Below are 23,505 nucleotides of genomic sequence, written 5' to 3'. Positions count from 1 at the left end.
GCCCAGGAGGTCTTAATGAAAATTTGGGATTTGCAGCATTCCTGTAGAAGTGTTGGCCAATTATTATTCTATTATTTTTGTAATAGCAGTGAGCATCTTTTTAGGGATGGGTTATTTTATTTATTTATTTGGCAATTTTAGCTGTTATATGTATTGTATGTATCTGTACTGTTTATTAATCAGTGTCTTTTTATTTTAGTTCCTTACGGCTATTTAATGGGTACCTTCCAGGGAGATTTTTCACTCCAGGTCTATCTTGTGGCGGCAAAACAGGTGCTTCTATGGACACATAAAGCGCAATTCCAGTATTCCCCTTGGGACTTCTCTGAGGAAGACTTTTTCCATGGATTCTCATCACGTTTATTATGGACTTATTTATTACATACCACTCTGTTGAGTGAGGGATTTTTTTGAAAAATTTGGACTACTTTCATCCTTTTATAACACATGGACTTATGGTGTATTCTAATAATACGATATCGGGATGATTGCAAAATAATTTGTCCAACATTAATAATATTTAGCATGCGTTATGTCTTTTGAGTCAATATATGAGCTGTATTTGCACTTGTAAACTTTATCTTTATACACCTGCTGGACGGTTGTGAATTTACGTGTATTTAATTGTCCCGTTATATTATATTTTCACCCTTATACTTTTTTTGCATCTAGTTTCTCTTTTTTAGCACTTATTTAAGGTCAGGCATACTGAAATTCTAGTTTCCCATTTTATTAGCGTTTTACGTGGGATTTTTAATGATATTATATGTCTGGTAATTCATAACACCCTAACATACGCACTTTATACGTAATAAATTTTATTCTGCACTTTTGCAGTTCTTTTTTCACTTTGGCACTGTCATTACTATTTACTGTTCATGGTTTATAATGTACTTTTAGGATTAAGTACTTTTTAGTATCCAGTAATTGCACTTCTTTTCACTGGCTATCTGAGAGAGTGTGCGCATGCGCTATCAGTAGATCACCGTGCATTTCTTGGAATGCTCCATACTGAGCCTGCGCAAAATATTTGTGCCTGGTACAGAGAGAGTAACCAGAGAAGTGCGTTTACATGGTTGATGCTGCTGTACGCATGCGCCGTACAACCTACTCTCAGTGCGCTTACATCTTTTCACTTCTTTCATGAACACTATATAATCAGTACGGCATATGATTTTTACCAGCCGATCTCTTGTTGTTACTTCCGGGTATCGGTAACTTAGACACAGCACGGTGCACTATTCACCCATTGGTTATCGGGATATGACATCACGGTTTTACTTTCTGTCCTCGTACGCTCATTGGCCGTCACTTATTTAAATAGCCGCACCTTCCATCCCTTGGGCACGCCCCAGGAAGAAGCTAAGGGCGAAACGCGCGTCGGGGCGACAGGGGAACGCCGAATCACCTATACCAGGGATCTGCAGCCTTCATTTATCCACAAATCATTGCGGTGAGATACCTTATTTTCTGCACTTTAATTTCTGTAATTCCTGTGGTCAGCACATCCTGATAGCGTACATTATGTATTCCCTATAGGGGCATAGTTGATGTCTATATGCACAAAATTCGATGCATCAGGTGGATTTGGCTGTGCAATTTACCTTTCTACAGGTTATTAATATTGAAGTGTCTCATTTGCTCTCACCACATTTGGTAATGAATAGTATGGCAATGCATATTTTTCCTTAAGGTTGTTTTGGCCCCTTGGGTACTTTTGTGTAAAATAAGCTTTGTAACCTTGTTGTTTTTATTTTTTTGTTAACAATAAAATAGTCTTTTTAGCGATAATTCATGGTCCTCTTCTTTGGACTCAGGGGCTAATACCTCTGATTTTCCTATTTGTTGATATATATAATAGCAAGGCCTATTTTTCTTAAAGAACGTTTAATTAAAAAAAAAAAAAAAAAAAAAACGGAAAAAAATGGCGTGGGCTCCCGCTCAATTTTCTGGGCCAGAGGGGGAAAGCCGACGGCCGGGGGCCAGTATTTGTAGCCTGGGAAGGAGGAGTTAATACCCATGGCCCCTCTCAGGCTATGAATATTAGCCCGCAGCTGTCTGCGTAGCCTTTACTGGCTGTTAATATAGGGGGACCCCCCCAAAAAAAATGACGTGGGGTCCCCTATATTTTATAACCAGAAAGGCTATGCAGACAGCTGCGGGCTGATATTCATAGCCTAGAGATGGGCCATGGATATTGGCCCCCCCGGCTACAAATACCCACCCACAGCCACCCCAGAAATGGCGCATCTGTAACATGCACCACTTCCGGCACTTAGCCCCTCTCTTCCCACTCCCGAGTAGCGGTGGGATATGGGGTAATAAGGGGTTAATGTCACCTTGCTAATGTAAGGTGACATTAAGCCCGGTTAATAATGGAGAGGCATCAATAAGACACCTATCCATTATTAATCCAATAGTAGTGAAAGAGTTAAAAAAGAAATAGACACAGCCAGAAAAAAGTATTTTATTATTCTTAATTTAACCATACTTACCATACTCGAGCGCCTGCAAAAAATTAAAAATAATAAACCGTTTACTCCCCATCCGATGCAGTCCAATTAATAACGAGTGTCCCACGACGATCTCCCCTATAGAACAGTGACATTGGTGATGTAACTGCTCTATAGACCTTCAGTGACACACTGACAGGAGACTATGGCTCCTGCAGTGCATCACTGAAGAGGTTACCTGAGTTCAGAGTCTCACTTTATGGCAATGCTGAGTGGGAAATTTCTCACACAGCAGTGCCACAAGTGAGACTAGGGACTATTTTTTACAGTGGCGAAGGAATACAGTACGGAAGGATACCTTGTATTCCTGGAGCCCCTGGAGAGCGGTCGCATCAGTTGATGCTGCTGCTCTCCACAGGAGATCATCATGTGACACTCGTTTTAATTGGTTATCTGCGGATCAGGGAGTATAGTGTTTGTTTATTATTTTAATATTTTTTACAGGTGACACTGGCTTTGGGGATCAAGATGACAAGGTGATGGTGAGTATGTACTCTATGTACTGTATATATGTATGTATTGTATGTACCGTAATATATGAATGTACTGTATGTATTGTATGTTATATGTTCTCTTGTGTGTTGTATGTTGTATGTACAGCTATATGTTGCATGTTATTTGTTGTATGTTTTCTTGTATGTTATATGTTCTTTTGTATGTTATGTTGTATGTTCTGTTGTATGTTATATGTTCTGTTGTATGTTATATGCTATATGTTGTATGTTATATGTTGTATGTTTTGTTGTATGTTATATGTTATATGTTGTATGTTTTGTTGTATGTTATATGTTGTATGTTTTGTTGTATGTTATATGTTGTATGTTCTGTTGTATGTTATAAGTTATATGTTTTATGTTATATGATATATGTTCTGTTGTATGTTATAAGTTATATGTTGTATGTTCTGTTGTATGTTATATGTTGTATGTTTTGTTGTGTTATATGTTGTATGTTCTGTTGTATGTTATATGCTATATGTTGTATGTTATATGTTGTATGTTTTGTTGTATGTTATATGTTATATGTTGTATGTTTTGTTGTATGTTATATGTTGTATGTTCTGTTGTATGATTATATGTTATATGTTGTACGTTCTGTTGTATGTTATATGCTATATGTTGTATGTTATATGTTGTATGTTTTGTTGCATGTTATATGTTGTATGTTCTATTGTATGTTATATGTTATATGTTCTGTTGTATGTTCTGTTATATGTTGTATGTTCTATTGTATGTTATATGTTATATGTTCTGTTGTATGTTCTGTTATATGTTGTATGTTCTGTTGTATGTTATATGTTGTATGTTTTGTTGTATGTTATGTTATATGTTGTATGTTCTGTTGTATGTTATATGTTGTATGTTCTGTTGTATGTTATAAGTTATATGTTGTATGTTCTGTTGTATGTTGTATGTTATATGTTTGTGTTTTGTTTTTTTTACATTCAACACATTAGCCGGATGATGCGACTACTACTGTCCCATCATTGGCTAGTGTGTCAATCACTGTCACTGCAGCAGGCATAGCCCGATGGGACTTGTAGTCCCATCGGACGATGCTAGCACACACACACAGACCCCCCGACAGCCCGCACAGACCCCCGGCAGCCCGCACAGACCCCCGGGCAGCTCGCACAGACATCCGAGAGCCCCGCACAGACCCCCGGGCAGCCCGCACAGACATCCGAGAGTCCCGCACAGACCCCCGGCAGCCCGCACAGTCCCCCGGCAGCCCGCACAGACCCCCGGCAGCCCGCACAGACCCCCAGCAGCCTGCACAGACATCCAAGATCCCCACACAGACCCCCGGCAACCCGCATAGACCTCCGGGCAGCCCGCACAGACATCCGAGAGCCCCGCACAGACCCCGCCCGCACACACATACATGAACAGTCTCCGCCAACACTCTTCACTCCTCCCGATCTGCAGTGTTTCACCCGCAGCTAAACCACAGATCTTTTTTAGATCTGCGGTTATGCTGCGGATGTGCCCGACTCAATGCAAGTCAATGGGTGCAGAAACGCTGCAGATCCGCACAAAGAATTGACATGTTGCGGAAAAAACAACGCTGCGTTTCCGCACGTTTTTTCCGCAGCATGTGCACAGCGGATTTGGTTTTCCATAGGTTTACATGGTACTGTAAACCGCATGGGAAACTGCTGCAGATCCGCAGCGTCAAAAACTTTGCGGATCCGCGGTAAAAACCACAACATGTGAACATGGCCTAAAACTTGTAATATTGCAGGGATGATCAATCATATATTAGGAGGAGGAGCGTTGGTGTGCCAGGAATGCCGTGGGCTGTATAGTGTTACAATCCTTTTCTGTAAGCTCCTCCTGCTCTACTCGCTGTTTTGTAGCTATGGATATCACTGGGGCATGGCATGACTTAGTGCAATTCATATAAATAGAGATTCAAAAGAAATGCAGCACAGTATAAAGTGTAGACAGTAATATACTTAAGATGCAAAAAAATATATTTTAAAATTGTCAAAGTTACAAAATCATTTCCAGATAATGTTCAGAAACAGCTGCTTACGTAGAAGAATACAATTCTTTATTTAAAACCTTATAAAGGTTGTCCTCAACAATATCAGTACTAGTAATGAGTATTTATGCAACGCACAGCAATGTAACTTTCTATCTGGAATAGGACGATGACTTGATATTCTGAACAGTATAATGACTTTACAAATATATGACTGCAAAAAAACTTCTGATAAATCATATAACTGTGCAGACATCTATTATGATAGTTTATGTATCTTAAGCACCAATAAAACAAGGGAGTTGTAGATACAGTTGTGCTCAAAAGTTTACATAACCCAACAGAATTTATGCTTTCTTGTCCTTTTTTTCAGAGAATATGAATAATAACACCAAAGCTTTTTCTCAACTCATGGCTAGTGGTTAGGTGAAGCCATTTATTGTCAAACTACTGTGTTTTCTCTTTTTAAATCATAATGTCAACCCAAAACATCCAAATAACCCTGATCAAAAGTTCACATACCCTGGTGATTTTGGCCTGATAACATGCACAGAAGTTGACACAAATGGGTTTGAATGGATACTAAAGGCAACATCCTCACCTGTGACCTGTTTGCTTGTAATAAGTGTGTGTGCATAAAAGCGGAGTGAGTTTTTGGGATCCAGACAGACTGTTGCATCTTTCATCCAGCCACTGACATTTCTGGATTGTGAGTCATGGGGAAAGCAAAAGAATTGTCACGGATATACGGGAAAAGGTAAAAGGTAAAAAGGTTGCACTGTATAAAAGAGGAAAGGGATACAAAAAGATATCCATGGAATTGATAATGCCAGTCAGCAGTGTTCAAACTGTGATTAACAAATGGAAAATCAGGGGCTCTGTAAAAACAAAACCACGGTCAGTTAGACCAACAAAAATGTTACCACAACTGCCAGGAAAATTGTTTGGGATGCAAAGAAAAACCAAAATAACATCAGCTGAAATACAGAACTCTCTGAAAACTAGCGGTGTGGCTGTTTCAAGATGCACAATATGGAGGCAGTTGAAGAAAAATAGGCTGCATGGTCGAGTCACCAAAAAAAAGCCATTACTGCACAAAGGCCACAAAGTATCTCACATACAATACGCAAAACAGCACAAGCCTCAAAACTTCTGGAACAAGGTAGTGTGGAGTGATGAGACCAAAGTTTAACTTTTTGGCCACAACCATAAACTTTACATTTGGAGAGAGGTCAACAAGGCCTATGATGAAAGGAATACCATTCCTGTTGTAAATCACGGAGGTGAATCACTGATGTTTTGGGGATGTGTGAGCTACAAAGGCACAGTAAACTTGGTAAAAGTTGAAAGAAAGATGAATGTATTATGTTATCAGCAAATACTGGAGGCAAATTTGCACTTATCAGCCCATAAGCTGGGCATGTGACATACTTGGACGTTCCAATGTTACAACGATCAAAAACACAATGCCAAGCCGACCTATCATTGACTACAGAACAAAGTGAAGGTTCTGGAGTGGCCATCTCAGTCTCCTGACCTTAATATCATTGAGCCACTCTGGGGAGATCTCAAGCACGCAGTTCATGCTTGACAGCCCATGAATTTAAGGGAACTGGAGGCTTTTTGCCAAGAAGAGTGGGCAGCTTTACCATCTGAGAAAATAAAAAACCTCATCCACAATTACCACAAAAGACTTCAAGCTGTCTTTGATGTTAGAGGGGTAATACACAATATTAAGAAATGGGGCATGTAAACTTTTGATCAGGGTCGTTTGAATGTTTTGGGTTGTCATTATAATTCAAAAAGAGAAAACTCAGTAGTTTGACAATAAATGGCTTCACCCAACCATTAACCAGGAGTGGAGAAAAATTGTTGGTGTTACCATTCATATTCTCTGAAAAAAGGCCAAGAAAGCAAAAATTCTGCCGGGGTATGATGAATACGTCTGGGCACAACCGTAAAAAGGGATTCGTATAATATAATGTAATATAATATAATATAATATAATAGTGGCTGCAGAGTGAAATAAAACCTTTCTATTTGTTTTAAATTTTCCTCTCCATTGTGGAGATATTAGTAATTTGAATATTTGGCACCTAATATTTATAATAATATTTGGCACCTAATTTTTGTTAAGTGGGTGTTATCAGATAGTTTTCACTGGGGCGGGTACTTCTGCTGTGTTTCTGTCTGCTTATGATTGGTCACCATCATACAAGGAAAAGTACATGCCCCCCCAGTGAAAATCCTTATTACATTAACTTGGACATTGATTGAAAGGCAACGTTGCACAAAAAAAAGCTTTATTATTTATTCCGCTCTACATTCAGTATTTCATCCTGTGTCCAGTTCAACATGAAAAATTTGCTGAAAGGTCCCCTTTAACCCCTTCATGACCCAGCCTATTTTGGCCTTAATGACCTTGCCATTTTTTGCAATTCTGACCAGTGTCCCTTTATGAGGTAATAACTCAGGAACGCTTCAACGGATCCTTGCGGTTCTGAGATTGTTTTTTCGTGACATATTGGGCTTCATGTTAGTGGTAAATTTAGGTCGATAATTTCTGAGTTTATTTGTGAAAAAAACGGAAATTTGGTGAAAATTTTGAAAATTTTGCAATTTTCACATTTTGAATTTTTATTCTGTTAAACCAGAGAGTTATGTGACACAAAATAGTTAATAAATAACATTTCCCACATGTCTACTTTACATCAGCACAATTTTGGAAACAAATTTTTTTTTTGCTAGGAAGTTATAAGGGTTAAAATTTGACCAGTGATTTCTCATTTTTACAACAAAATTTACAAAACCATTTTTTTTAGGGACCACCTCACATTTGAAGTCAGTTTGAGGGGTCTATATGGCTGAAAATACCCAAAAGTGACACCATTCTAAAAACTGCACCCCTCAAGGTGCTCAAAACCACATTCAAGAAGTTTATTAACCCTTCAGGTGTTTCAGAGCAGCAGAAGCAACAAATAGGGGAAAAATTAACATTTAACTTTTTAGTCACAAAAATGATCTTTTCGCAACAATTTTTTTATTTTCCCAAGGGTAAAAGGAGAAACTGGACCACGGATGTTGTTGTCCAATTTGTCCTGAGTACGCTGATGCCTCATATGTGGGGGTAAACCACTGTTTGGGCGCACGGCAGGGCTCGGAAGGGAAGGAGCGCCATTTGACTTTTTGAATTAAAAATTGGCTCCAATCTTTAGCGGACACCATGTCGCGTTTGGAGAGCCCCCGTGTGCCTAAACATTGGAGCTCCCCCACAAGTGACCCCATTTTGGAAACTAGACCCCCCAAGGAACGTATCTAGAAGCATAGTGAGCACTTTAAACCCCCAGGTGCTTCACAAATTAATCCGTAAAAATGAAAAAGTACTTTTTTTTTCACACAAATTTTCTTTTAGCCTCAATTTTTTCATTTTCACATGGGCAACAGAATAAAATGGATCCTAAAATTTGTTGGGCAATTTCTCCTGAGTACGCCAATACCTCATATGTAGGGGTAAACTACTGTTTGGGCACATGGTAAGGCTCGGAAGGGAAGGAGCGCCATTTGACTTTTTGAATGAAAAATTATCTCCATCGTTAGCGGACACCATGTCAGGTTTGGAGAGCCCCTGTGTGCCTAAACATTGAAGCTCCCCCACAAGTGACCCCATTTTGGAAACTAGACCCCCCAAGGAACTTATCTAGATGCATAGTGAGCACTTTAAACCCTCAGGTGCTTCACAAATTGATCCGTAAAAATGAAAAAGTACTTTTTTTTCACACAAAATTTTTTTTAGCCTCATTTTTTTCATTTTCACATGGGCAACAGGATAAAATGGATCCTAAAATTTGTTGGGCAATTTCTCCTGAGTACGCCGATACCTCATATGTGGGGGTAAACCACTGTTTGGGTGCACGGCAAGGCTTGGAAGGGAAGGCGCGCCATTTGACTTTTTCAATGGAAAATTAGCTCCAATCGTTAGTGGACACCATGTTGCGTTTGGAGAGCCCCTGTGTGCCTAAACATTGGAGCTCCCCTACAAGTGACCCCATTTTGGAAACTAGACCCCCCAAGGAACTAATCTAGATGTATAGTGAGCACTTAAAACCCCCAGGTGCTTCACAGAAGTTTATAACGCAGAGCCATGAAAATAAAAAAATATTTTTCTTTCCTCAAAAATGATTTTTAGCCCGGAGTTTTTTATTTTCCCAAGGATAATAGGAGAAATTGGACCCCAAATGTTGTTGTCCAGTTTGTCCTGACTACGATGATACCCCATATGTGGGGGTAAACCACTGTTTGGGCGCACGGCAGGGCTCGGAAGGGAAGGCACGCCATTTGGCTTTTTGAATGGAAAATTAGCTTCAATCATTAGCGGACACCATGTCGCGTTTGGAGAGCCCCTGTGTGCCTAAACATTGGAGCTCCCCTACAAGTGACCCCATTTTGGAAACTAGACCCCCCAAGGAACTAATCTAGATGTATAGTGAGCACTTAAAACCCCCAGGTGCTTCACAGAAGTTTATAACGCAGAGCCATGAAAATAAAAAAATATTTTTCTTTCCTCAAATATGATTTTTAGCCCGGAGTTTTTTATTTTCCCAAGGATAATAGGAGAAATTGGACCCCAAATGTTGTTGTCCAGTTTGTCCTGAGTACGATGATACCCCATATGTGGGGGTAAACCACTGTTTGGGCGCACGGCAGGGCTCGGAAGGGAAGGCACGCCATTTGGCTTTTTGAATGGAAAATTAGCTTCAATCATTAGCGGACACCATGTCGCGTTTGGAGAGCCCCTGTGTGCCTAAACATTGGAGCTCCCGCACAAGTGACCCCATATTGGAAACTAGACCTCCCAAGGAACTAATCTAGATGTGTGGTGAGCACTTTGATCCCTCAAGTGCTTCACAGAAGTTTATAACGCAGAGCCATGAAAATAAAAAATTATTTTTCTTTCCTCAAAAATGATTTTTTAACCCACAATTTTTTATTTTCCCAAGGGTAACAGGAGAAATTGGACCCCAAAAGTTGTTGTGCAGTTTCTCCTGAGTACGCTGATACCCCATATGTGGGGGTAAACCACTGTTTTGGCACACGTCGGGGAGCGGAAGGGAAGTAGTGACGTTTTGAAATGCAGACTTTAATGGAATGCTCTGCGGGCGTCACGTTGCATTTGCAGAGCCCCTGATGTGCTTAAACAGTAGGAACTCCCCACAATTGACCCCACTTTGGAAACTAGACCCACAAGGGAACTAATCTAGATGTGTGGTGAGCACTTTGATCCCTCAAGTGCTTCACAGAAGTTTATAACGCAGAGCCGTGAAAATAAAAAATGTGTTTTCTTTCCTCAAAAATATTTTTTTAGCCCAGAATTTTTTAATTTTCCCAAGGGTAACAGGAAAAATTTGATCCCAAAAGTTGTTGTCCAGTTTCTCCTGAGTACGCTGATACCCCATATGTGGGGGTAAACCACTGTTTGGGCACATGGCGGGGCTCGGAATGGAAGTAGTGACGATTTGGAATGCAGACTTTGATGGAATGGTCTGCGGGAATCATGTTACGTTTGCAGAGCCCCTGATGTGCCTAAACAGTAGAAACCCCCCACAAGTGACCCCATTTTGGAAACTAGACCCCCCAAGGAACTTATCTAGATGTGTGGTGAGCACGTTCAACCCCCAAGTGCTTCACAGAAGTTTACAACGCAGAGCCGTGAAAATAAAAAATAATTTTTCTTTCCTCAAAAAAGATGTTTTAGCAAGCAATTGTTTATTTTCACAAGGGTAACAGGAGAAATTGGACCCCAATATTTGTTGCTCAGTTTGTTGTGAGTACGCTGATACCTCATATGTGGGGGTAAACCACTGTTTGGGCGCACGTCAGGGATCGGAAGGGAAGTAGTGACATTTGAAATGCAGACTTTGATGGAATGGTCTGCGGGCGTCACGTTGCATTTGCAGAGCCCCTGATGTGCCTAAACAGTAGAAACCCCCCCACAAGTGACCCCATTTTGGAAACTAGACCCCAAAAGGATCTTATCTAGATGTGTGGTGAGCACTTTCAACCCCCAAGTGTTTCACATAAGTTTATAACGTAGAGCCGTGAAAATAAAAAATAATTGTTCTTTCCTCAAAATTATGTTTTAGCAAGTAATTTTTTTTTTTTGCAAGGGTAACAGGAGAAATTGGACCCCAATAGTTGTTGCCCAGTTTGTCCTGAGTACGCTGGTATCCCATATGTGGGGGTAAACCACTGTTTGGGCGCACGTCGGGGCTTGGAAGGGAGGGCGCACCATTTGACTTTTTGAACGCAAGATTGGCTGGAATCAATGGTGGCGCCATGTTGCATTTGGAGACCCCTGATGTGCCTAAACAGTGGAAACCCCTCAATTCTAACTTCAACACTAACCCCAACACACCCCTAACCCTAATCCCAACTGTAGCCATAACCATAATCACAACCCTAACCCCAACACACCCCTAACCACAACCCTAACCCCAACACACCCGTAACCCTAAATCCAACCCTAATCCTAACCCTAATCCCAACCCTACCCACAACTGTAACCCCAACACAACCCTAACCCTATCCTTAACCCTAACCACAAGCCTAATCTTAACCCTATTTCCAACCCTAGCCCTAATTCCAACCCTAAGGGTACCGTCTCACATAACGATTTACCAAAGATCACGACCAGCGATACGACCTGGCCGTGATCGTTGGAAAGTCATTGTGTGGTCGCTGGGGAGCTGTCACACAGACCGCTCTCCAGCGACCAACGATGCCAAGGTCCCAGGTAACCAGGGTAAACATCGGGTTACTAAGCACAGGGCCGCGCTTAGTAACCCGATGTTTACCGTGGTTACCAGCGTAAAAGTAAAAAAAAAAAAAACGTACATACTCACATTTCGGTGTCCTTCAGGTCCCTTGCCGTCTGCTTCCCGCTCTGACTGAGTGCCGCCATACAGTGAGAGCAGAGCGCAGCGGTGACGTCACTGCTGTGCTGTGCTCTCACTTTCCGGCCGGCAGACAGTCAGAGCGGGAAGCAGACGGCAAGGGACCTGAAGGACACCGAAATGTGAGTATGTACGTTTTTTTTTTTTTTACTTTTACGCTGGTAACCACGGTAAACATCAGGTTACTAAGCGCGGCCCTGCGCTTAGTAACCCGATGTTTACCCTGGTTACAAGTGAACGCATCGCTGGATCGCTGTCACACACACCGATCCAGCGATGACAGCAGGAGATCCAGCGACGAAAGAAAGTTCCAAACGATCTGCTACGACGTACGATTCTCAGCAGGGTCCCTGATCGCTGCTGCGTGTCAGACACAACGTCATGGATCGTACCGTCGTAGCGACCAAAGTGCCACTGTGAGACGGTACCCTAACTCTAATTCCAACCCTAACCCTAAGGCTATGTGCCCACTTTGCGGATTCGTGTGAGATTTTTCCGCACCATTTTTGAAAAATCCGCAGGTAAAAGGCACTGCGTTTTACCTACGGATTTACAGCGGATTTCCAGTGTTTTTTTGTGCGGATTTCACCTGCGGATTCCTATTGAGGAACAGGTGTAAAACGCTGCGGAATCCGCACAAAGAATTGACATGCTGCGGAAAATACAACGCAGCGTTTCTGCATGGAATTTTCCGCACCATGGGCACAGCAGATTTGGTTTTCCTTAGGTGTACATGGTACTGTAAACCTGATGGAAAACTGCTTCGAATTCGCAGCGGCCAATCCGCTGCGGATCCGCGGCCAATCCGCTGCGAATCCGCGGCCAATCCGCTGCGTATCTGCTGCGTATCCGTGGCCGATCCGCTGCGTATCCGCTGCGTATCCGCTGCCGATCCGCTGCGTATCCGCGGCCGATCCGCTCTGTGTGCACATGCCATAACCCTACCCCTAACCCTACCCGTAACCCTAACCCTACCCCTAACCCTACCCCTAGTTCTAACCCTAGTTCTAACCCTAACCCTAGTGGAAAAAGAAAAAAAAAAATTCTTTATTTTATTATTGTCCCTATGGGGGTGATAAAGGGGGGGGTTATTTATTATTTTTTTTATTTTGATCGCTGTGATAGAACCTACCACAGCGATCAAAATGTACCTGTAAGGAATCTGCCGACTGGCATATTCGGCGGGCGCACTGAGCATGCGCCGGCCATTTTCCAAGATGGCGGCGCCCAGCGAGGAGACGGCCGGACACCGGGAGGATCGGTAAGTATGAAGGGGTGGTGGGGGGGGGGTGTCGGAGCACAGGGGGGGTGATCGGACCACAGGGGGGCTTTATTCACACAAGGAGGGAGCGGACAGGAGGACGGGGGAGCCGGCAGGCGGACGGAGGGGACCGGAGGACTAACGGAGGACTGGGGGGGCGATCGGTGGGGTGGGGGGGGTCCACTTAAGTATTTCCAGCCATGGCCGATGATATTGCAGCATCGGCCATGGCTGGATTGTAATATTTCACCAGTTTTTTAGGTGAAATATTACAAATCGCTCTGATTGGCAGTTTCACTTTCAACAGCCAATCAGAGCGATCGTAGCCACGGGGGGGTGAAGCCACCCCCCCTGGGCTGAAGTACCACTCCCCCTCTCCCTGCAGATCGGGTAAAATAGGAGTTAACCCCTTCACCCGATCTGCAGGGACGCGATCATTCCATGACGCATACGCTGCGTCATAGGTCGGGAAGGCACAGACTTTCATGACGCAGCGTATGCGTCAAAGGTCGGGAAGGGGTTAATGAATGACAGACTGGTACAGAAAAATGAGCATCCCCTTCCACAATTGCTTAAAATCAACAAAAAAAGAGGAGATTATAGATACGGGTAAAAACTGCTCAAGTGGTCATTTACTGGCAAGCTTTTCTGAAGAGGTTGGTTTTCTGGTTGTTTTCGAAGATTTCGAATGTTGTGAAAAGTCTGTTGTTCTGGTGTAGAACGTTTCAGTGTAAGAGACTCATAAGAGAAACATCAGAGAGGACTGTGTGAGGAGCAGGCAAGGGGAGAGCAAAGAATGAATTTTTGGAGCATCGAGAGATGAGGTCAGAGATATATAAAGGGGAAAAGTTGTAGAAAGCCTTGTCATTGTTAATATTGTGAACTACATTTACTGGAAAATGGATAGCCAGTAAAGCGACTGATATAGTGGAGAGAGATGGGGGTTTGTTATGATCCGGTGACCTTGGAGCCGCATGAAACTTTCTCTGGAGTAGGTGGAAACTATACTGACTGCAGATCCTGAACTAACACCGCAACTAGAAGTAGCCGTGGGGTGTGCCTAACAAACCCTAGACACCTCGACACAGCCGGAGGACTAAATACCCCTATAGATGGAAATAGGAATACTACCTTGCCTCAGAGCAGAACCCCAAAGGATAGGCAGCCCCCACGAATATTGACTGTGAGTAGGAGAAGAAAAGACACACGCAGGCAGAAAACAAGATTTAGCAAAAGAGGACACTCTAGCTAAATAGGAAAGGATAGGACAGAATACTAGGCGGTCAGTATTAAAACCCTTCAAAAAATATCCACAGCAGATGATACAAAAAATTCCACAATCTAACTAAAGATGTGGAATGAATATCTGCAACCCCAGAGAATCCAACAAGACTGAGAAAATACTGACACAATCTAAGCTGGACAAGAAAACACAAAAGAATAGCACTGAATCATGAAGCACACAGCATGTGTGCCACAGAAAAAAAAACAGACACTTATCTTTGCTGATTTGGCAGAAAAGCAGGAGGAACCAGGCAGAGGTCCAACACCTCCCAACAACAATTGACAACTGGCAAGGACTAATGAATCCTGCACACCTAAATACCCCAGTCAGAACTGCAATCAGCAGAAACACCTGACCAGGACTGCAACTCAGGGACAACTGCATTACCACCTACCACCACCGGAGGGAACCCAAAAGCAGAATTCACAACAGGGGTTGTTGGTGAGTACCAGTGTTAGATAAGAGTCCACAAAGAAGAGTGCTGCAGAAACATACTCAGGAGGTGGAGGACAGAGCAGATTTAAGAAATTTTGGGGAGACAACAGGAAGTGGTAAGATGTTGCTAATGTAGTTTGAAAGACAAGGAGGTACATTTACTAAGCAGAAAAACTAAACTGTGGATCTGTTAACTGAGATTACTAGTTCTGGTGCAGTGACTAAAAATGATGAATTCAGAGCCCGTCATTTTGAGAGAAAATCGATACATGGAATATTTGCGCAAATACACAACTGTCATGTATTTTGTGTATATTCTAGTGGTTGAAATAAGTTTTAAACACGTAATCAATTTTCTAAGTAAATATATTTCTAAAGGTGCTATTGACATGAAATGCTCACCAAATGTCAGTAACAACCCTTCTAATCCACTCAGGCAAAAAAATCAAACCAAAGATGTCTATAAATTATGTATAATAAATGAAATGACACAGGAAAAAAGTATTGAACAAGCTTAGGGTGCTTTCACATTGCATTAGACATTCATGGGTCCTGTCGGGGTCTTGCGTCCAAACTCCCTGGCAAAATGGAAATTGGACGTATGTGCTGAAGGGGTCATGGACTATAACGGTGTCAGCAGAGCGAACGTGCTTGCTGACGTGCATCATTTTCGGGCATATACGCATACTGGAGTCGGACATCCAGACGCAGTCTTCTACGTCTGAGTGTCCACCTCCAATAGGCATACATGCCTGAAAATGATGCATGACAGAGTGCATGTTCACTCTTCCCGCATAATTATAGTCTATTGCCCTTTTGGAGAATTTGTCCTCATCCAGCTTTTGTGGGGGTTCGGATGCAAGCCTAACTAAATGCAATGTGAAAACACCCTTACTGAAATTTATTTATACTTAGTACAAATGCCTTTGTTGGTGATGACCGCATCAAGACTAGAATTGAGCGACTTTTACTTTTTTTGGATCGAGTCGGGTTTCGCGAAACCCGACTTTGTCAAAAGTCGGGTCGGGTGAAATCGGCCGATTATTGCGAATAGTCGGGGGCCAACTGAAACACGAAACCCAATGCAAGTCAATGGGGAATAAAAGTCGGCAGTGAGTGGAGGACAGGAAAACACCTACAGTGCCCATTTTAATGCCCAAAACATCAATTCTTATTACTGAAGCTTGTCAATCTTAATTTACTTTATAATAATAGTTAGGCATTGAAAACTGGGGGTCATTTGGCTAAAGTTGTGGGGGGGTAGGGCTCGCTCAAGATTTTCGTGGGCCCAGGAAACGCGGAATACGTCACGGCGGTGGAGCAGGGAGAGGTAGGTATTTCAACTTTGCAAGTGCTGTGATCCTGAGCAAGCAGGGGGGCCCACTCGTTGGCATTGGCACTGGCACAGGGCCCCTCATAGTATGGCGGTGTGTTTGACGGCGGGTGGCGCCTCCCACTGGCAGAGACACTTTTGCGTACTATGAGAGGCCCTGTGCCAGTGACGTCGCCAACGAGAATGCCCCCCCCACCTGATGAAGGAAAATCTAACCAAAATAACAACCGTTATATGGACTGTAAAACAAGGTAGAAGGTGTATCTAAACTTGTTGAGAATTTAAATCTCCCTTTTTTTTGGGAGACTGAACCAAAACTCAGGCCCAGTGTATAAAACAACACAATGTAAGTGGCAGAAAGTGGCTGGCTGATATACGACAAACTAACAGGACAGAAGTATATCCACTTTGTGAGAATTTGAATCTCACTGTTTTGGGGGGAGACTGAACCAAAACTCAGGCCCAGTGTATAAAACAACACAACGTAAGTGGCAGAAAGTGGCTGGCTGATATACGACAAACTAACAGGACAGAAGTATATCCACTTTGTGAGAATTTGAATCTCCCTTTTTTTGGGGGGGGGAGTGTTGTGAATTCTATTTTTGGGCTCCCTCTAGTGGTCACAAGCGGTACTGTGTAGTGTTGTCTTTCTGCAGGTTGGCAGCATCAGCTGGTTCGTTATCCTTGGTTGGTTTCCTATTTAGCTCACCTGGAGACTCAGTTCCTTGCCTGCTATCAATGTATTCAGTGCTCTTCAGATTCCTTGTGACTACCTTGCTCCCAGTCTCTCCAAGACAAGCTAAGTTTTTGTTTGTTCATTTTTTGATTATCAGCATTCATTATGTTTCTTGTCCAGCTTGCTAAAATGTGATTTCCTCGCTTGCTGGTTGCTCTAGGGGACTGAGTTTCTCCCCCCACACCGTTAGTTGGTGTGGGGGTTCTTGAAATCTCAGAGTGGATATTTTGTAAGGGTTTTTTACTGACCGCATAGATTCCCTTTTCTATTTTCTGCTATCTAGTATTAGTGGGCCTCATTTGCTGAATCTGCTTTCACCCCTGTGTATGTGCCTTCCTCTTACCTCCGTTATTATTTGTTGGGGGCTTCTATATCTTTGGGGATTATTTCTCTGGAGGCAAGAGAGGTCTTTCTTTCTCTCTAGGGGTAGTTAGTTCCTTAGGCTGGCTCGAGACGTCTAGGATTTTTAGGCACGTTCACCGGCTACTTCTAGTGTGTTTGGATTGGTTCAGATTTGCGGTCAGTCCAGTTTGCCACCTCCCTAGAGCTTGTCCTATGTTTGTTACTTAGCTGGAGTAATTTGTGATCCTCAACCACTAAGGATCATAACAGGGGAGACTGAACCAAAACTCAGGCCCAGTGTATAAAACAACACAACGTAAGTGGCAGAAAGTGGCTGGCTGATATACGACAAACTAACAGGACAGAAGTATATCCACTTTGTGAGAATTTGAATCTCCCTTTTTTTTGGGTGGAGACTGAACAAAAACTCGGGCCCAGTGTATAAAACAACACAATGTAAGTGGCAGAAAGTGGCTGGCTGATATACGACAAACTAACAGGACAGAAGTATATCCACTTTGTGAGAATTTGAATCTCACTTTTTTGGGGGGGGAGACTGAACCAAAACTCAGGCCCAGTGTATAAAACAACACAATGTAAGTGGCAGAAAGTGGCTGGCTGATATACGACAAACTAACAGGACAGAAGTATATCCACTTTGTGAGAATTTGAATCTCACTTTTTTTGGGGGAGACTGAACCAAAACTCAGGCCCAGTGTATAAAACAACACAATGTAAGTGGCAGAAAGTGGGTGGCTGATATACGACAAACTAACAGGACAGAAGTATATCCACTTCGTGAGAATTTGAATCTCACTTTTTTTGGGGGGAGACTGAACCCAAACTCAGGCCCAGTGTATAAAACAACACAATGTAAGTGGCAGAAAGTGGCTGGAAGATATATGAAAAAATACAAGGACTGTAGTACAATTTCAATCTCCCTACAGTGATCTCAGGACAAGTATAGCAGCAATAACAAGGACTGCTGCATAGGGTTGAGCGAAACGGGTCGATCATTTTCAAAAGTCGCCGACTTTTGGCTAAGTCGGCGTCTCATGAAACCCGATCCGACCCCTGTGCTTGTCGGCCATGCGGTACGCGACTTTCGCGCCAAAGTCGCGTTTCAATGACGCGAAAAGCGCCATTTCTCAGCCAATGAAGGTGAACGCAGAGTGTGGGCAGCGTGATGACATAGATCCTGGTCCCCACCATCTTAGAGAAGGGCATTGCAGTGATTGGCTTGCTGTCTGCGGCGTCACAGGGGCTATAAAGGGGCGTTCCCGCCGACCGCCATCTTACTGCTGCTGATCTGAGCTTAGGGACAGGTTGCTGCCGCTTCATCAGAAGCAGGGAGAGCGTTAGGCAGGGTCCACTAACCACCAAACCGCTTGTGCTGCAGCGATTTCCACTGTCCAACACCACCTTCGGTGTGCAGGGACTGTGGAAGCTATTTTTTTTTTTTTTTCCCCTCAGCGCTGTAGCTCATTGGGCTGCCCTAGAAGGCTCCGTGATAGCTGTATTGCTGTGTGTACGCCACTGTGGAAACCAACTGCTTTTTTCAAAGCACATATCCTCTTGTTCCTTCCTTTCTGCACAGCTATCTTTTCTGTTTTTCCACACTTTTTATTTAATTTGTGCATCAGTCCACTCCTATTGCTGCCTGCCATACCTGGCTTACATTACTGCAGGGAGATAGTAATTGTAGGACAGTTTTTTTTTTTTTTTTGTTTTTTTTTTTTGTGGGAGATTAAGATTGGCATTTCTGCTACAGTGCCATCCCTGTGTGTGCCATCTCTCACTGAGTGGGCCATAGAAAGCCTATTTATTTTTTCCGTGATTTGTGTTCTAAAATCTACCTCAACACAAAAACAGTACATCAATCAGTGGGAGAAAAATATTGGCCTCAGTCAGGGCTTGTGTGCCACTGCTGTGTGTGCTATCTCTCATTCAGTGGGCTATAGCAAGCCTATTTTTTTTTTTTTTTTTTAATATTATTTGGTTTCTAATTCTCCCTGAAAAAAAAAAAAAAAACCTAAAAAAACAGTGGGAGAATAATATTGCCCTTTCAGCTTGTGTGCCAGTCTTGACTCCTGGGTGTGCCACCTCTCTCCCTCTCATTCAGTGGGCCATAGAAAGCCTATTTATTTTTTTTTTTAAATATTATTGGGTTTCTAAAGTCTCCCTGAAAAAACAAAAAATACATAAAAAAACAGTGGGAGAGTAATATTGCCCTTTCAGCTTGTGTGCCAGTCTTGACTCCTGGGTGTGCCACCTCTCTCCCTTTCATTCAGTGGGCCATAGAAAGCCTATTTATTTTTTCCGTGATTTGTGTTCTAAAATCTACCTCAACACAAAAACACTACATCAATCAGTGGGAGAAAAATATTGGCCTCAGTCAGGGCTTGTGTGCCACTGCTGTGTGTGCTATCTCTCATTCAGTGGGCTATAGCAAGCCTATTTTTTTTTTTTTTTTTTTTTTTAATATTATTTGGTTTCTAAAGTCTCCCTGAAAAAAAAAAAAAAACATAAAAAAACAGTGGGAGAGTAATATTGCCCTTTCAGCTTGTGTGCCAGTCTTGACTCCTGGGTGTGCCACCTCTCTCTCTAATTGTGGGCCATAGAAAGCCTTTTTATTTTTTTCCTTCATTTGTGTTTTAAAATCAACCTCAACACAAAAACACTACATCAATCAGTGGGAGAAAAATATTGGCCTCAGTCAGGGCTTGTGTGCCACTCCTGTGCGTGCCATCTCTCATTCAGTGGGCCATAGAAAGCCTTGTTTTTTTGTTTTTTTTTTAAATATTATTTGGTTTCTAAAGTCTCACAGAGAAAAAAAAAAAAATAAATTAGGTGGGAGATTAATATTGACATTAGTGCTTGAGTGACAGTCCTGCGTGTGTGTCATCTCTGTGATTTGGTGTCACAGAAAACAGAGTGTGTAACATTGTGCCTGATTTTCCTTGTGGTCTCACCAACCTGTTAAGGGATATTGAAATCATACTGAAGTTATAGCTCACCGTGTAAGTTGTTTGACAGCAACAAATAAAGTTAGTTTGGTTACGATTTTTAAACAATGAGGAAGTCTGGTGCAAGAGGTCGTCGTGGGCGTTCATTGTCAGCTGGTAATGATGGTAGTGGTAGTGGAGCATCAGGTGGTCGTGGGGATAAAAATATTCCACCTAAGTCTGGAGCTGTGGAGCCAGTTTCGTCGTCAGGCTACACAAGGCCTCGAACGCTCTCTTTTCTGGGAGTAGGAAAACCGCTTTTAAAGGCTGAGCAGCAACAGCAAGTTTTGGCTTACATTGCAGACTCAGCCTCTAGCTCTTTTGCCTCCTCTTCCGAAACTGGTAAATGTAAAAGCAGCGCGTCGCTTGTGGATGTTCACGGTCAGGGACAAGTCGCTTCCTTGTCCTCCTCAGCAAAAACTACAACAAGAGAGAAGGATGCAGCAGGCGACACAACGGGTCACTCCATGGAGCTCTTTACACATACCGTCCCTGGCTTAGAAAGTGAAACATTTAACAGGCCATGCCCATTACAAGTAGATTCTGACATGGAGTGCACTGATGCACAGCCACAGCCAGAGTACTATGCTGCTCCTTTGACTCAGACCACCACATTGCCCTCTCAGGGTACAGATCCACAATCAGACCCTGATGAGACTATGTTGCCCCGCCACGAACGCTATACCACCGACCGACACAGTGACACAGACGAAGTTGCACACGAGCTCGAAGAGGAGGTAATAGATGACCCAGTTATTGACCCCGATTGGCAGCCATTGGGGGAACAGGGTGCAGGCGGCAGTAGTTCAGAAGCGGAGGTGGAGGAGGGGCCGCAGCAGGCATCAACATCGCAACAGGTTCCATCTGCCGGGCCCGTATCTGGCCCAAAACGCGTGTCAAAGCCAAAACCTGTTGGAGGACAGCGTGGCCATCCGGTTAAAGCTCAGTCTGCAATCCCTGAAAAGGGATCCGAGTCTAGGAAGAGTGCAGTCTGGCATTTTTTTAAACAACATCCAACTGATCAGCGCAAAGTCATCTGTCAAAAATGTTCAACTAGCTTAAGCAGAGGTCAGAATCTGAAAAGTCTAAATACTAGTTGCATGCATAGACACTTAACCACCATGCATTTTCAAGCCTGGACTAACTACCAAACGTCCCTTAAGGTTGTAGCACCCTCGGCCAATGAAGCTAGTCAGCAACGCAACATCCCTTCCGTCACTGTAAGGCCACCATTTTCCGCACCACCGGCAGTATCTGTGCAGGTTTCTTTGCCAGCCAAAAGCAGTCAGGGTCAGGGAATCACCAGTTTAGTAGGAGGAAATATTGCATCTAGGGCACCGGCGGAAACAATACCGTCTCCAACCGTCTCTCAGTCTGCCATGTACACCGGCACACCCGAAAGTTCCACGATCTCCTGCTCTCCAGTCCAGCTCACCCTACATGAGACTCTGGTTAGAAAAAGGAAGTACTTATCCTCGCATCCGCGTACACAGGGTTTTAACGCCCACATAGCTAGACTAATCTCGTTAGAGATGATGCCCTACCGTTTAGTTGAAAGCGAAGCTTTTAAAGCCCTGATGGAGTACGCTGAACCACGATACGAGCTACCTAGTCGACACTTTTTTTCCAGAAAAGCCATCCCAGCCCTGCACCAGCATGTTAAACAGCGCATCGTCCATGCACTTAGGCAATCTGTGAGTACAAAGGTGCACCTGACTACAGATGCATGGACCAGTAGGCATGGCCAGGGACGTTATGTGTCCATCACGGCACACTGGGTGAATGTGGTGGATGCAGGGTCCACAGGCGACATCAATTTAGGGACAGTTGTGCCTAGCCCACGGTCTAGGAAACAGTTGGCTGTAGGCGTTCGCACCCCCTCCTCCTCCTCCTCGTCCTCCTGCAGAAGCTACAGCTCTTCCACAGAACGCAGTCGGCCAACCACTCCATCGGCAGATGACACTGTTGCACACCAGTTGTCCCATTATGGGCCAGCTACTGCCAAGCGTCAGCAGGCTGTATTGGCTATGAAGTGTTTGGGCGACAACAGACACACCGCGGAAGTTCTGTCCGAGTTCTTGCAACAAGAAACGCAGTCGTGGCTGGGCACAGTAGATCTTGAGGCAGGCAAGGTAGTGAGTGATAACGGAAGGAATTTCATGGCTGCCATCTCCCTTTCCCAACTGAAACACATTCCTTGCCTGGCTCACACCTTAAACCTGGTGGTGCAGTGCTTATTGAAAACTTATCCTGGGTTCTCCGACCTGCTCCTCAAAGTGCGTGCACTTTGCTCACATATCCGACGTTCGCCTGTACACGCCAGCCGTATGCAGACCTATCAGCGGTCTTTGAACCTTCCCCAGCATCGCCTAATCATAGACGTTGCAACAAGGTGGAACTCAACACTGCACATGCTTCAGAGACTGTGCGAACAGAGGCGTGCTGTTATTTATTTGTGGGAGGATACACGGGCAGGCAGTAGGATGGCAGACATGGAGTTGTCAGGTGTGCAGTGGTCGAAGATACAAGACATGTGTCAAGTCCTTCAGTGTTTTGAGGAATGCACATGGCTGGTTAGTGCAGACAACGCCGTAATAAGCATGAGCATCCCCCTAATGCGTCTGCTGATGCAAAGTTTGACGCACATAAAGGAGCAGGCGTCTGCACCAGAGGAAGAGGGAAGCCTTGATGACAGTCAGCCATTGTCTGGTCAGGGCAGTGTACAGGACGAGGTAGCGGGCGAAGAGGAGGTGGAGGACGAGGAGGATGATGGGGATGAGTATATTTTTAATGCGGAAACTTTCACGGGGGCACAGGAAATTGGTTGCGTGTCACGGCCGGGTTCTGGTTTTTTGAGGGACACAAGTGACGTAGATTTGCCTGCAACTGCCCCTCAACCAATCACAACCGGAGATTTGACAACTGGAACTTTGGCCCACATGGCGGATTATGCCTTACGTATCCTAAAAAGGGACACACGCATTACGAAAATGATGAACGATGACGATTACTGGTTGGCCTGCCTCCTTGATCCACGCTATAAAGGCAAATTGCAAAATATTATGCCACATGAGAACTTGGAACTAATATTAGCAACCAAACAATCAACTCTTGTTGACCGTTTGCTTCAGGCATTCCCAGCACACAGCGCACGTGAT

Source organism: Ranitomeya variabilis, chromosome 8 (genome assembly GCF_051348905.1).
Source record: "Ranitomeya variabilis isolate aRanVar5 chromosome 8, aRanVar5.hap1, whole genome shotgun sequence".
NCBI classification, from domain to species: domain Eukaryota; kingdom Metazoa; phylum Chordata; class Amphibia; order Anura; family Dendrobatidae; genus Ranitomeya; species Ranitomeya variabilis.
The sequence above is the reverse complement of the archived record's forward strand: the minus strand, read 5'-3'. Positions refer to the sequence as shown.